The sequence below is a fragment of the Plectrocnemia conspersa genome, unplaced genomic scaffold (genome assembly GCF_051122295.1).
Source record: "Plectrocnemia conspersa isolate PC_06_02 unplaced genomic scaffold, ASM5112229v1 ptg000005l, whole genome shotgun sequence".
NCBI classification, from domain to species: Eukaryota; Metazoa; Arthropoda; class Insecta; order Trichoptera; family Polycentropodidae; genus Plectrocnemia; species Plectrocnemia conspersa.
Genome location: NW_028277169.1, coordinates 2817454 through 2833350, shown reverse-complemented (window position 1 = coordinate 2833350; position 15897 = coordinate 2817454). Strand labels below are relative to the sequence as shown.

The 15897-nt window shown below is 28.2% G+C and overlaps 1 long non-coding RNA gene across 1 annotated transcript; it reads right to left on the bottom strand.

Annotated features, from left to right (window-relative positions):
* Positions 1–2614: 2614 nt before the first annotated feature.
* Positions 2615–12527, bottom strand: LOC148234675 (uncharacterized). Its single transcript, XR_015809591.1, has 5 exons — positions 12512–12527; positions 6983–7110; positions 4017–4076; positions 3917–3942; positions 2615–2739 (listed from the first exon to the last, which is right to left on the bottom strand). It is a non-coding gene; the product is annotated as an uncharacterized LOC148234675 (long non-coding RNA).
* Positions 12528–15897: the final 3370 nt, after the last annotated feature.

Sequence of the window (15897 nt, the reverse complement as noted above, 5' to 3'; positions counted from 1 at the left end):
ATATTGATTATAAAATAAAATAAATATTACTAATGTCTAAATTTTTATAGAGGTTTTAAAATATATTAAATAAAACTACATTACACATTTATTATGCACATATTCATAGTCATCTAATGTCTTGCATTTGGGGATTTACAATTAGATTTAAATTAAAATTACTTCAAAAAAATTTCGATGCTCACACGAGACATATACATATATGAAAACTAAAATCATGCCTTAACTATTCTACCAAAATAAGAACTAATAATGGTAATCAAAAAATGCTACATGTAAAATCGATTATAAATACTAAATTTAAATGTAGAAAACAGCTACATTATTATGAGATTAGATCTGCCAATGATTTATACATGCCTCAAGCAATTTCTATGAAGTTTGGCACAATTTTTTTAAATATTTAATGATTTACCAAAATCAAGAAATTAAAAAAAAAATTTTTTTGAATTTATACAACTTTAATAAAATAAAATTTTCTGCTTCTTATTTTTATTATTTATTCTTTTAAAATTTATTAATAATAAATATTTTAAGTGTACTAAATTGTAACCGCAGAATAAGTTATTTCTTACTCATACCGAATTGCGTAAATAAAATAATAAAAAATAAATAAATGACATGCATTTTTCAACCCAAATGCCTTGAATATGTTTCTCTGGTTTGATTGCCAAATAATACAACCGACTCACTTTTAATAGAAAATGTCAAAAAAATATCTTTCACATACCTGTCCACAAGGTAATATAAATACAATCCATTTTTATTCCCGCAAAATTCCTGCAAGTTATGCTGGGATTTGATTCTTGACTTTGGAAAAGTCGCTGATAGAAAATATACACAATGCGAAGATTCTGAACTTCGTTTATGTATGACACTGTGTGAGTATATTAATTTGTTCTCATCCAGATACTCGCAGTTGTTAGACGTATTGTGATATACCACGTGTGTAAATAAATAAATAAATAAATTATATAATAAAACTACAATAGTAATCAGCCGTCAGTAAGATTGCGCTGAGGGAATTTCTTGAAGTACATGCGCGAATTTAATACATATCCACGAGGATGAGAAAAAGGGATAATGGCTAAATGGTTATGCCGCTACCGACATTCGCAACCGGGCATTAAGCAGACGAACGAAATCGTGTTTATATCGGCCCAACTGAATCGAGGGTCAACGAGAAATTGAAGCTGCCTAGCTGCCTAGGCAGAATGCATGCATGCCGTAATCACAGCATTGTGCATTTCAAATTGCATTACAACGAATACCATCACGAACGGTAATAAATTATCAAGCGGGTATTACGGAGCCCTGGGCCCTTATCGGTATCGAATATTAGTGCATTTCACCAATACACTGCAACTCAATCGTCGAGTGGTTTCCCCTTTCTTTAAACTATACCTGATATAATACTATTATGGCTTGTCGTTATTAAAATCTGTTATTAAAATCAGGCAAAATAAAATTAATTTTATTTTAATTATTAAATATTTTTTATATTTTTACTTTTATTTTTATTTCGTTAAAATATTAAAAAATAACTATTTTTTAATTTAAATTTAAAATATTAAACATTTTTTTATATATGTATATATAGTTTTTCCTTTTAAATAGCCGCCATTTTAAAACAAAATGCAGGATTAAGCTAGTTGCGAACTTAATGGAAGTATATTTAATATTTATTTTTTAAATAAATTAAATAGGGATAGAATTAAAATTACGAGTGTTCATAAAAACTGTTATATACTATACAAACGCTTTTTTTCCTAATTTTAATTTTAAATACTAAACATGTTTTATATCTTTACATTTATTTCTAGATTTTTTTTACAAAGTTACGATATTTTATTGATATGAATAGTCGTCATTTTAATACTAGTAACTCAATCCTCGAGTAGCTTCCCATTTCTTTCAGGTAGGTTTGTCAGTTTTTATAAACCGGTTTGATCGCTTAAATTTGTAAATACAAAATTTATTATGCTAACTAAAAATATATCATTTTGAATAAGTGGCACAAAACTAAATTATTTATGTCCCTCCACTTTCGCCGGCGAAACAAACAAGAGCAATTATACACATCAGCGCAAATATATATTAAACGGTTTACAATAATAGTTAAATAAATGCACTAAACCCGTTGGACCTTACTTTAACAAAAAAATGATCCTCATAATTTCATATTTTAGATAGCAACTTTTCTAAATATGATGATTTGTTAGTAGATCAGTATTAAACAAAAACAATAAGTCACTGTTCCACTGATCAAAGCGAATCTCTTCTAAGGGGTCAAACACAAGTGGATTGGAAAGACACTAAGACATCAACAAAAAAAACTCCAGAATCGACCGATAAATAATGCTCGAAAAAAGTCAGCCATCATTATCAAATTACGTAAAAATAAAACCAGTTTCTGAAATTGTCGCCCGGCAGATATGCTTTTTATTTGTATATCAAAATCAGAATTGCCACAAATTCATATTTTTTTTATTTTCAGCAAAGATATAAACATTATACCTGACAGGTCTTCGTCGAAATTTGATGGTGTCACTTTTCCGACGAATCCAATACATATCCAATTAAAAATTGTACTCGTATTAAATAAAACAATCAATTGTAAAAAAGGTCTATATTTTACATTCATTTATAATAATGTAAACATTAATTTAGTATATAACGTGTGGACCATTCTTCATTTACTATAAAAGGTCACTATTTTTTTTAAATTACGCACCTAACCTGAAAATATTTAGTGTTAGTTTTTGCTCTTTAAATGCAGACATCAAATCATTTAGAATCGCTTGCAATCATCAAAAGTTCGCAAAGGTCAAATGGTGTCACTTTATCGACAAGTCCAACACCTCTTTATACCTGCAATGTATGTGAGAGGTTAAAAAGTAAAGGCAATTAATTTTATAAAAACTTTAATCGCCTTAACTTTTCAGTTGGAAACTATCATCAGTTTATTGACACCATTAATAAGCTTCATGCAATCAAGCAAAAGCAGAACTACTTCTGACTAAAATAGCGTTTAATACTAGTTCACTTCTACGGAACTCAGTAGCAACCAAACGACTAATGTGCAGTTTTGATCAAACACAAACTACTCCATACACACATGTTTCTATACACTCTACGTACGAAGCTACAGAATAAATAGAAACTTACTTTTAATCAACGTTTCGGCAGATATAATCCCGCCATTAATACGGTCTACTCGTTATTGAAATAATTGCTTCAACTCACATTTGTTATATTTTATAATATAAATGTAAAAATATTCCACGTGATAATTTTCAACGTTTTTTTTGTGATAAAATCTGCTTTAAAACATAGGATCAGATCACAAAATTACTCTTTATGCTTTAACTATATAAACTAACAGCTTCAAATGTTTTATTCTGTAATGTCGAATGAAATAGTCCATCAAAAAAAGAGAAAAATGTAACAAAAACGATTCAAATATATATGTAAAAATGGATCAGATGGAACAAAACCATTAGTATTTGGCAAAAGGATCAACGGTAAATTTTGTTGAACGGTATTAGTCTAAATCACAAGTACAAAAATAGCAATATTTTATTAGTAGTGTTATTAAAATATATAAAATGTTGTAAAGGCTATATAATTTACATGTCTTATTCATATTCATGACTCTTTAGTTCAATAAATAACATAAATTTTAACATGATATAAATTTAAATTAACCTGACAACTTAAAAGCATAAAATAATATTGATAGTATTCGAGAAGCTAAAAATTCATCTTCCCATACCGATCTTGTTAAGAACCAATGTTACATACGATACAATAGCATGGATAATTTTGTTTTTATCTTTCATGTAGATACGTTAAGTAAATTAGTACGTTTGGTCACAACTATACGTCCATTAGTTAGTAAAAAAAAAAAACTCACCCTTTTTGAGCGTCCGAGGGCGAATTCTGAAACAACAAATCTAAAATTAAATAAAAGCACACTTTGATCAAAATAAAATAATTAAAATGAAAATACTAACAAAGAGAACGGAGCAGCTTAACGAAGAGCCTAAGTGTGACGTCCTTCTGGTCGCAATCGCCTAAAAACAATAATTTATTATATATCGATAAAGCAGATTTTGTAGTTCGACAACACGCCGCTAGATGGCAGCAGTTTTATTTAAAATAATAATGTTTTCTTAAAACTAGTTAATTTAATTTAATTATCAAAATTAACAGGTTACCTAATTATTATTATTTAAAATATGATTTTTTATTGATCGATTGTAAAGCTTTAAAAATATTTCAAAAAATTATACCGTTTAAGCAGTTTAAACACATAAAGGTCCAAGGGTACTACATGAATGATTCATTTCGTTTATGACAACAAACAATAACATTAAAATACTTGGAATTTTATTTCATATACTACTCATGATAAGCTTAAGCAATACATTGCATCAAAAATGTTCATTATTCATGACCCATTTAATTAAAATTAGATGTTAGCAAAAACAACATTGTTGAAATAAATATTTCGACATTTGGTGGTAGTCAAAGAACAAAGAATAGAATTCTTTGGCAATATTAACAATGAATCAGAAGACTCTTTTATACGAATAATATATTTTCATAGAAATAATTTGTTAATAATAATTAATTTGCAAAATAGAGCGATACATTATGAATTTATCATTTTTTCTTATATTATCAATATGAAGCCAAGACTTGAGAATAAATTTATTTACAAGTGTATTTCATTTAATACATTTACTTTTTTAACAACTTCTTTACGTTAAATAGTTCTGAAGAAGTTGAATATTGTGATAATTAAAAAAATGCAATAGCAGGTGGCAACGGATTCCGTCAGTAATAAATTAGTGAATTAATCGTAAATAAGTCACATAAAATATTAATCCGATTTGAATGATTCTACTACACATTTCTCGAAAAGTATCACAAAGTAGATGCATATTAAGTTAGAAAAAAATAAACGTAATTGATCACACGCTTATTGTGGTGTCTATAATGACAATAACAATAGTATATCAACGATTGAAAAATGAAAATTTTATGTAAATTAATAATCAGTGCTAAAATGATATATTTTTTTATTACGCAAATTATTAAACGCTGGAAATATTTGTGAATAGACAGAAAAAAAGCTTAATTTAAAAGCACTATAAATAGAAAAGTTAATATTTTTAAGCTGAGAATTTACTAGATATTTAATAAATTATTTAATCAATAATCAATCCATTGTTAATATAATAATAAAGTTAAATCAAAAATAATAATAGAAAAACACTTCATTTACATTCATTTTAATACATATAATGGTAATCAAAGTACTTTTTTGTTTATATTTTTCAATGTTGGAATAGTTTAGTTAGTGTTTTTTCTAAATGTACGTCTTTAACTTTATACCAACGCAACTACCTTTTTTTTGATTTTTATTTTACAACAAAAGTACTAAAGCAAAGAATAAAAAAAGGCTCCAGATAAGAAGAAAATATAATGTTAAAGTTTTCAAAGCGTTTATCTGTTTAGTTCATCATATTTAATTCAATCTGATATTTAACAGATGTGTTTTAAATTTGCATGTGTGTGTTTTGTGCTTAACAAAAGCTTGAAAATGTTAAAAATGTTTTTGGAAAAAACATATTTAGAAAATTTACTCAAATAAAGAAAACGAGCTTAGAAAATATACGAAATATTGACGAGTTTAATGTTGACAAAGCAACAAGATTGTCTGAATACAATACAATTATTTTTTCAGGATTTTGTTGGCAAAATTATTAAGATAAATATTAATTGGCAATTTAATGCCTCTTTATTTAATGAAAATGTTATATTTTTTAATAATATTTTTTATAGCTATAGACGCAAAACAAGCTAATAAATACGATTTTACATATCAGGTAAATGTTTTCAACATCTAAAACTATGGAGATCCGAGATTAAGAAAATCCAGGAAAACCTAATCTGTAATGATCCCAGACACAATAGAAATTGAACTCAGGTCTTTCGGGTATTAGTCGCCGAATACCACTAGTCTATCGTGCTGGTTTTATTTTAAACAAAATTCAACAATTATTATTTTATTGTGGACATGCATTTAACAGTTTTTTAACAGCATTTTACGATTGAAATATTTTTATGGACAGATTTTTTAATTGTTAAAGGCTAACTAACTATACATAGATGTTAATGACAAAAATATATGTAAAATTCTCTATACGATATTTGCTGATACTGAATGATGCATAAGCAGCTCTTTTCGATTTTATATTTCATGTATTATATTCAAAATATGACAGATAATTAAATAATTAATAACAAAATACTAAAGCTTTTACATAAATAATAATAATAATAAAAATTATATTATTAACTTAATTTTTAATAAAATTATTCAAAATATAAAAAAGAGTGATGATAACTACATTAATATTGATGATAGATAACGCACTAAGGTCTGATTTGTTAAATTTGCGCGCAAAAGGTTTATTTTTAGTTCAACTTTATGTCGCTAGATGGCAGCAGATGAATTGTAAATAAATGTTCTAAAAATCGTTAAAACAAGGGTAAAAACCGCACGGAAGATTAAATGATACATCGATTGTAGTTTAAGAATTATTAATTGATTTTTTAAGATCTATTCCTAAGCTTTAGAAGCCTGTTAAAAAGTTCGCGTTAGTTTGTTTACTTCCACCGACATATTAAGGTTATGTTTTCAAGTGACAGTTGTCCGAATAAGGGCGTGTTATAAATAGTGAGTTGTTCAAAACACGATTTAGTAAAAAAAATTAATGAATTTTGTGGTTTTGTTTTAAAATTCACTTGAAAGTTATAAAGTACAAAAAAATAAAATGACAGCGCCGCGAGCTGATCGTCCGAACATATTGTCCGAACACCGGTAAAACTTTCAAAACATGGAAGAAAAAGTTTTTTAAAGGACGCAGGGGGCGCAAGCCAAGGCCTAGGGCTCCCGGAGGCAACTTACTTGGCTCTGTGGCGTTAAAACCTCTCGCTCCGTCGCTATGGCGCGTCGCTTCCGTCGAGACGCTCGTACTTTTGCCCCCGCGCTCAGTTCATCCCTCTCCGTAACGGAACCGGTTTGTGTTGCCAGCACTGAAAAATATACAAAGCCTGAATTTACGAAATTCAGCGAAACGCTAATACAGTTTAGTAATATATATATCATTAACTGAAAAAAATTCAATTTAAGGTGTTACTGTTGAAAAAGCAAAATATATACAATTCGACGAATACACTATGTAAGCTGACCTAACTGAAAAATAGAAAGTTGAAATAATGATTTGAAATACGGTCAAACAAGCTTATATTTTATTATCTATGACTTGAAACAAATATTAAATAAAATATAGCTGAGCACTGCATTGCATTACAATAAAAAAAAATACATATATTTATAATATATTTCAGATAAAGGATGTAACCATGTTTCTTTATCGAATATTCTTATAAGGTTCGAAATATAAATTTATGTTAAACTATAGCAACAGAAAACTGTATGATTTATCATATTTTTACTGATCTTAACCCCAAATAAGCTGGCTAAATATTTTTTTTAACAGAGGTCAACTAAAAGTATATTTATGTATGTAAAAATACAATATTCTCACCTTTACGCGTTAAGTCAAATCAAAAAATCAATTTTTATTTATTGAATGTAATATGTGCTAGTAACATTAGAAGTAACTATCAAGCATCATTGTTTGTATGCGTCGCATATGAAATGTCGTAATTTTGTACGAGCGCCTATACAATAACGCGACAAATTTTAAGCACACTTTAACCATTTGCTTGAAATGCTAATTTTTAAAATTCAACCGTATCGCATCATATACACCTTGGATTTAATATTTATTAATGTCATTAATTCGGCAGTTACAAATTTCATTTTTTCTGTTTACGGTTGACATGAAATTATTTGGATACATTCGATCTCTATCTATGTACAGAGTGACTTAAATTCTTTATAGAGATAGAAATATATTATTCAGACTTTTACGCGTAAAAAGCTATTAAAAAATGAATAGTTATGTATCAAATGTAATATGTACCGGTATCATAAAAAATCAATTTGCAAGCATCATTGCTTGTATGCATCGCATATGAGCGCCTATACAAATAATAGATCGCGATCAATTTATTTCCAGTTATATGATATGATATGCAAATCCACATAGAACAATATACGGATCCGATCTTTATGTATATATAATGTGTTTCGAGTATTATTAGCTATTATATTTGCATTATTTTTTTTGTCGGAACGAAAACCGAAAAAATATCGGTTTATTTCGATTCGGTAACATTCGAAAAATATTTGAAGCAAATTATTATTTTTAAATAAATTATTTTCAATCACAAATGAACAAGAAAAATTATCTAGTCAAACATCCGATCAATTGGTAGACAGTTTAGACGATTTTTTTTAAAGTAAAGAATTGGGAATAGAGACACAAATTTTTCCTATTTCTACAGATGTGGACATTTAATTCATATTCAATAACTTGAACCATGTACAAAGAACATATTTTAGAGATTTGCGAGGAAAATAAAAACACATATCCTCATTTATATAAAATTGCAATGCAGCTTTTAGGAGCTCCAACAACACAAGTTAGTGTTGAATGGACTTTCTCTGGCTTAAAGTTTATATTGCGATACAATCGAAATAATTTAAACGAAAATTCATTAGAGGAAACATTAATATTTTTTAATTATAAACAAATTTATCTAAGCATTCTGTATACTTCAACCGCGAATATACAAATTTGCTTTATTTACATATGTTTCATTGAATAAATGATATTGGTCATCATATATTATATACTTATAGTTGTAATTATTAAACCTTTAATTAATTATTCTTATTTATATTATATTATTGTATCAATTAATATAGTTTGCTTATGAACAATAGAAGAAATTAAATGTTTTAAGATATGGTGAAAAAATATTTTTTAATAAAAATATAGACATTTAAAAAATAATTGCTCGGAACTGAACTGAAAACCGTAAAAACTGAAATTGATTCCGGAACTAAAACCAAAATTTTCTATAAATATATTATTAAAAAAAAAATTGGTACACATTTCATATATACATACCTATATGTACACACATATACATATACAAATATTTTTTTGTATAAGATAATTAAATTTATTTTAATTTTAATTCAACTGAAAATGGTCAACATGGCAACCCAGACGCAAACGATGCGTCGGCAGCGTCAAGGTCAAAAACGAAGCCGGCTATCCCTCGACACTTCGCAACGCTTATAAAAAACGATGGCGTCGGGACGTAGTAGCGGTACATGAAAAAGGTTTTTTTGTATGTTTTTTTATAGACTAACCATGTATTTTGGTAGACTAATAAATTAATGTCTTCCAAGTATATTGGAGAATAATGATTAGCACAACAGGAATGAAGTAGATCATTTTTCGAGGGCAATTATAGTTTCTTAGATATATTGTCAGAAAGTAAAGGACAAATCGAAGCGGCTTGATGCAGTCAGAAACGAGTATTGTATGAGACGCTGTTCGTTCGGCGTCGAACGACGCATCTGGTCATTTTCGATTGAGTATTTTTTCAACATCTGCCCATACATCGCGTGAATGTGTTTCTAAGATCTCAATAATGGAATGTTTACACTGTATTTCTAGTGAAATATAATATATAAATAATCTTATATACTATAGTGTGAAAATAGCATCAAAACGATATACTTTGTTATATTCTTCCGAGCAAAGTATTGAAGCAAAAATGATGTAAATCATGTGATCAGTCGCAATTTTGCTTCGATTTAAATATTATTGTTGACTAGTTATGAATAGAGTAACACCAATAACAAAAATACTAATTTTTCAAAATTACAAATCATTCAAAATAAAGCTATAAAAATATAATACACCTTTTTATTCTGCGGTTTTCACACCAGAAAATATTTTGCGAAATCACACTAGCCCACTAATCTCGTGTATCGGTGAATACGATAAAAACAACCTTCAATTTAAGTATAATATAAAATGCCAAAGCACATATTGCTTTAGAGGTCATACTTATTAATATGCGGCCCAGTTGCAAAATATATAAATATTAAATTTTATATAAATATAAAAATAAATCTCGTTCAAACCATTTTGCACAACTTTGCAAGAAATATAATTGGAGCTTAAGGATAATTTTTTTAAAATACGTTTATATCAATAATATATACATATAATATACATGTTTATAACCATTTTCATGTTTCAGTTAGTTATAAGCTAAATTCAATAAAAAAATAAAAACATAACGCTTGCGGTTTTAATTTAAGATTTTTTATAAATTTGCAGTTTATGCGAAAAAAATAAAATACAGGAAATAAACAACAAAAAGCAATGAATTTAATGATAATTTGAGTACATATCATTGGAGAGCTAAAATTCTTGATTGATTAGAGGTTTTTGATTTACATGAAGAACTATAAATAATCTGTCTCACAACTTTCGAATAAAGAATACATAATGAAATTGGCATTGATGCAGGGACGTCATTTGGGGGAGGGGGCATTTCCTCCTCTTGAATTTGGCCAGAAAAATGCATGACTTTTAATGAAGTACGAAGCATCTCAACTCTTTGAGTAATGAGTTTATTATACGTATTTTTCAATATTTATTTCTGTTGTTATTTATCTATTATAATTTTATATTGCATTTACAATAAATTTTAGAAAAAATAAATCAGTTATTCTCAGCGTTTTATAACTTTGATTTATTTTACTACTTGTTTTTTATAGTTTATTTCAACACTTCTATTACTCAATTTCGTTAATTTAATAAAAAAATATATCAATACAGGGGCAAATATTTTTTATAAAATTCATATAAATGTTATTTGTTATGTTAATTTATTTCGTACTCTTTAATTTATTACTATTATTTTCTAAATATCAAATATTATATAATTATAATGTTTTTAATTTAATATTTTTCAGTTATATAATATATTGCACGGTTTATTAATTAAAAAATACTCTACCATTTTATCAGATACATCCTCTTACTATAAAGCGTCATATTTCATTATTCTCAGCCATCCCCTTTATTGGTTGTTTTTGACTTTCTTATATGTATTCCCATTTTGCCGTTTGTTTACAGATATCTTATTTTTCTTACACCTTCGTTATTTTTCACATATTGTTCATTATTCATTTTTGAAAAAAACGCATTCAAAGATTTTGTTTGATTAAGTGAGATGTACATACTCTATTTCTTTTCGATTTTTCGACTCCAGATACGTATGTTCGCTTCATGGCTTCCGATCACTTTTAGACAACTTGCAACAAGTTATTGGGAGCACAAAGAATTATTTTTATTATATTTACTTGTGCATTGAAATAATACTATGTATTGTTTGGTATCCATCGTAACGCATTGTTATAACCTGTTAGGTCACAATGGTTTTAATTTATTTTGAATAAATAAAATATAGAAATAAATAAATTATTTAATCATTTAAGTACGGAGGAGCAGTTACATCAGGAATGGACAATGGGCGATTCAAAATAATTCAAATGTGACTATAAAAAAGACAATTCGGGTCAGTAAATATTTTCGGTCCTAACAACCATATATGTGATCTGGTCGTAACATTTACATATATTAAAAAAATGCTATTTTCAGAACTCAAATGGGTCACTTAAAATCATCAAACGCGGGTCATAGGTTGCCAAGCCCTGAGTTACATGTTTCGACATGTTACGTCAGTATCTCTTGACAGGTTTTGCGTTCCACGTGTGTTTTAGGTTAGAAATATATTTATCTACTGATTTAAAAAAATTGTTTATATCACTCTTTTCAGTTAAGAAATTGTTGGCAATTCTTACATAATATGAAAAAACGTGTGGCACGCAAATGGTTAATAATATTACTGATTGTTCCATTGGTTAAATTAAATATGTAACATTTGAGTTAAAAAATAATAAAATCTTGTATGATTATTGAAGCCTTATTGTATATCTACTTAAAGGCGGGTTGTTAGTGAGGATATTAAGGCTACCATCAGAGCAGATCCGAGATTAACGATACAAAAGCTTAAATTCATAAATATTTTTAAAAAAATTAGGAAATGTGTTAATTTACAGAATATGGGTATCTCATAAATTGTCTTAAGAAAATCTCGCACAGCGAATCTCAACATGCCAATAATTAATGGTTCTAGGAGTCAAATTGCTAACGAAGATAAGAAGTGGATCATTTATACGCTACGTAAAAAGCAGTAGTTGGACGCCAATGAATCCTCAATTTCAACCTCGAGAACAGGATTACACCCCAATAACATAATGTTTGGTGGGATATGAATGGCATAATACATAACGAGCTTTTGTATTATATACAGACAAATACGACAGACACATAGTATGCTCAGCTAATTCGTTTAAAAGCGAAAAATTAAAGAAAGGTAATTCTACACCAAGACAGCGTTCGCCCTTATATATCCAGATTTTCTTACCCACCGTATTCTTCAGACATTGCTCCAAACGCATAGCATCTATTTAGGTATCTGAAACAGTTTTTGACGGAAAAAATATTTTCAAAAACGGATATAAAAAACGACATTAAAGAATTTTTTGTTTCCAAAAATCAGACATAGAAAAATTGAATAACATGTGGGTAATAAATGTAGAAAATGATGTAGAATATATAATTTAGTAAAAATATTACACGTTTAAATTTTTAACTCATTTTATCCGTACCTTAAAAAATACAATGACTTGGAACAACCAGATATTCAACATATTTCATATAATAATAAATATTTTATTGATGACCTTACATATACATTATCTTAAGCTCTTATATTTAAATATTAATTAAAGTAACGCAATTTCGATATATTTATACAATATCTAATTAATTTGTATATTTACATATAGCAATAATAACACTTTTTCCTCTTAATAAAATATCATGCGAGATAAGAGCGAATGTCACTTTCGTTAATAAAAATTTACGACTTTATTATCACTTCGTAGCGTTTAATAATATCAACATCAACATGAGTGAACGTGATAGATATTATATAAAACAGAACACAGAACATGAGAAATAAAATATACAGAAAATTCTTGAGGATCTTACTATTATTTGATTTCAATAAAAAACGCAATATCACACAGTTTTTCGTCCTTCTTGTAAAGTTGACAATTATAGTTAAACAAATTACATTTATAGCTTTATAATTTTTTCTTCGTGAAAAAATTTCTCTTGTTTTGTGTTAATGTTGGCTTAATCGACAACAAGGCTTCAAATAGGCACTCTAAATTATTTGTCCTCTTGCCTGTCGATCAAAATATTTTGAATTCATTCTGGAGAAAGAATTAAAACCTCTGACTTTCTGTTACGCTTAAACGCGCATACATGAAAAGTAGAAGCTATGCTGTTTCACTAAATAAGGAACACTCGATACCGCGTAAAATTCCAGCTGGAGTTGCTCATGGAAGTTTGCTCGGGACATGTACGCTGACGATACATATATTTTAACTGGTCTTTACGGTTTTAAACCAATCGCAAATAAATTATAAATAACTTTTGAAATTTAAATATTTTGAGACGTGGAAAATTAAAATGAACCGAATTAAAACAGAAGCAATTATTTTTACAATACGTAGACAAACATTACCACCACCTCTCAAATGGAAAATAGGCGTTGAATGCCTGGGCATACACCTGGACTCCAAGCTTAAATTTAATAAGCATATTTTGAACTTCTATTCTTAATATTTAATAGAAAAAGCGCGCTAAATATAAAAAATATATTTGTAATCTATTAGCAATTAATTAGACCCATTTTAACATATGCCTGTCTGGGGTGGAGTAACACCAGTAATACTATTTTTTTTAAATTACAAGTAATTCAAAACAAGCACATATTGCTTTAGAGCAGGGCTCGACAACCTATGACCCGCGGGTCACCAAGTGACCCGTTTTGTGATTTGATGTGACCCATTTCAGTTCTGCAAATATCATTTTTATAACGAGTTACGATGTCACGACTAGACCACATATAGGGTTGTTAGGGCCAAAAATATTCACTGACCCGAATATTATTTTTAATAGTCACATTTTAATTATTTTGACTCGCAGCCCAAAAAGGTTGCTGAGCCTGCTTTAGAGGCTAAAGTTTGTTTCCTGTATTTTCATTATTATTTTTTTCACTTAAATTGTAATAGATATTTAATTTTTTTCCTTAAATTATAACTACAAATGTTTTATTTTTTATTAAACTTACATAATAACTAATTGTAAACATGAAAATGGTTATAAACCAGTTACATGTATATTATATATAATTATTTATGTTATTAAAAAAAACTGTCTAAGCTCTCAGTTGATGAATTAAAAACAATGCGACCTATTTAACTCCTCGGTGAAGGTTCTCAAGCTATTTATAAAGTTGTGTGTGCCGATCGTACCGGGTGTACTCCTAGGGGTACTCATTATTACGGTACGACTTATATTTATCGCTTAGTTTCACTAGGCATGTCAGGCAAGCATTTGCTACTATAAACTATAATTATCCAAATTCCCGCTTTTTTAATATTTTATAGATAAAGGTGGTATGCATACGCTTAAACTTTTTAATGGTGATTATTTTTTGAGTCGAGAGAATATTATTTTTTACGAGACTCCTCTACTTTTTTTGAGCAGCATGATAGACCAGTAGTTTCAAAATCAACCACTAATATCTGAAAGACCTGTCATTAAATCCCATAAACACCCCAGTGTATTTTTTCAATTTATATCGTTTCTGGAAGATCGGAATTAGAGATTATTATTACATTTCTGGTTTCGAACTTGAATAACTCAAGGAAAATCTGGTGCCATCTATTACGGTTAGTATTTTTCTGCATAATTAATAACATATCGATAATAATTACCTAAATACGTATAACAAGATTTGATGTTAAAACATTGACGAATTTAATAATACAAAATAAAAATCAAATACCAGCACGATAAACGAGTAGAATAAGTCGCTGACTATTAACCTGAAATACCTGGGTTCGAATCGCATATGGATTTTTGTGTATTTTATTTCTATCGTTTCTGGCAGATCGGAATTTGTAATTTTATAATATTTATAAAAAAAATATTATAATAATTATAATATTTTTTAAATATATATATATTCCTAATCTCATGGATGAAAAGTAAAATAAAATAAAGTTAAGTCGTGCATAAAGACATATATTAATTGTAAGCTTCATTAATAGTTCATAGTTAGTTAAATAGATGTTACTGATTTTTCAGACGTTGATTTCAGTTTGGCGTCTCCCTATATATTGCCCCACAAATGCTTAGTCCGCCACTGTTATATGTGAAGTTTTAAGTTAATCTTCAAGTTTTAATAGAACGTGTGAATTTTATTAAATCCAAATATAGAAACAAGATTGACTGATGACTGTCTTTATTATTTTTGCACCTGCGTCACTCTTTAAACCGAATCGAGAGCTTCTTTCTTTTAACCACCCCCCTTGAAACGATCAAATGTTTTTCGAGTGCGAAAATAAGTCGTTGCATGCTATGCAGCCCAAGAACGCGTCGGTTGCGTCAAGGTCAACCGGCGCGGCGCCTCGCCGGCACAGTGGCATACAAAAATATTAATATATTTTTTATTTTAATAAAACACTTAACATTAAAAAATAGCTTAAAAGTACAAATTACATTAATGTGCCATTGTGGCTATTATACAAATAATAATTATACCATTAAATATAAAAAAATATTGCGCACACCTAAAATAGATAAGTACCATCCTATATAATTTTTACAAGTACTCATAGCTATCGCCGAAAACATCCTTTTCTGAAACTGGATGCATCGTGCAAGGCGAGTGTTT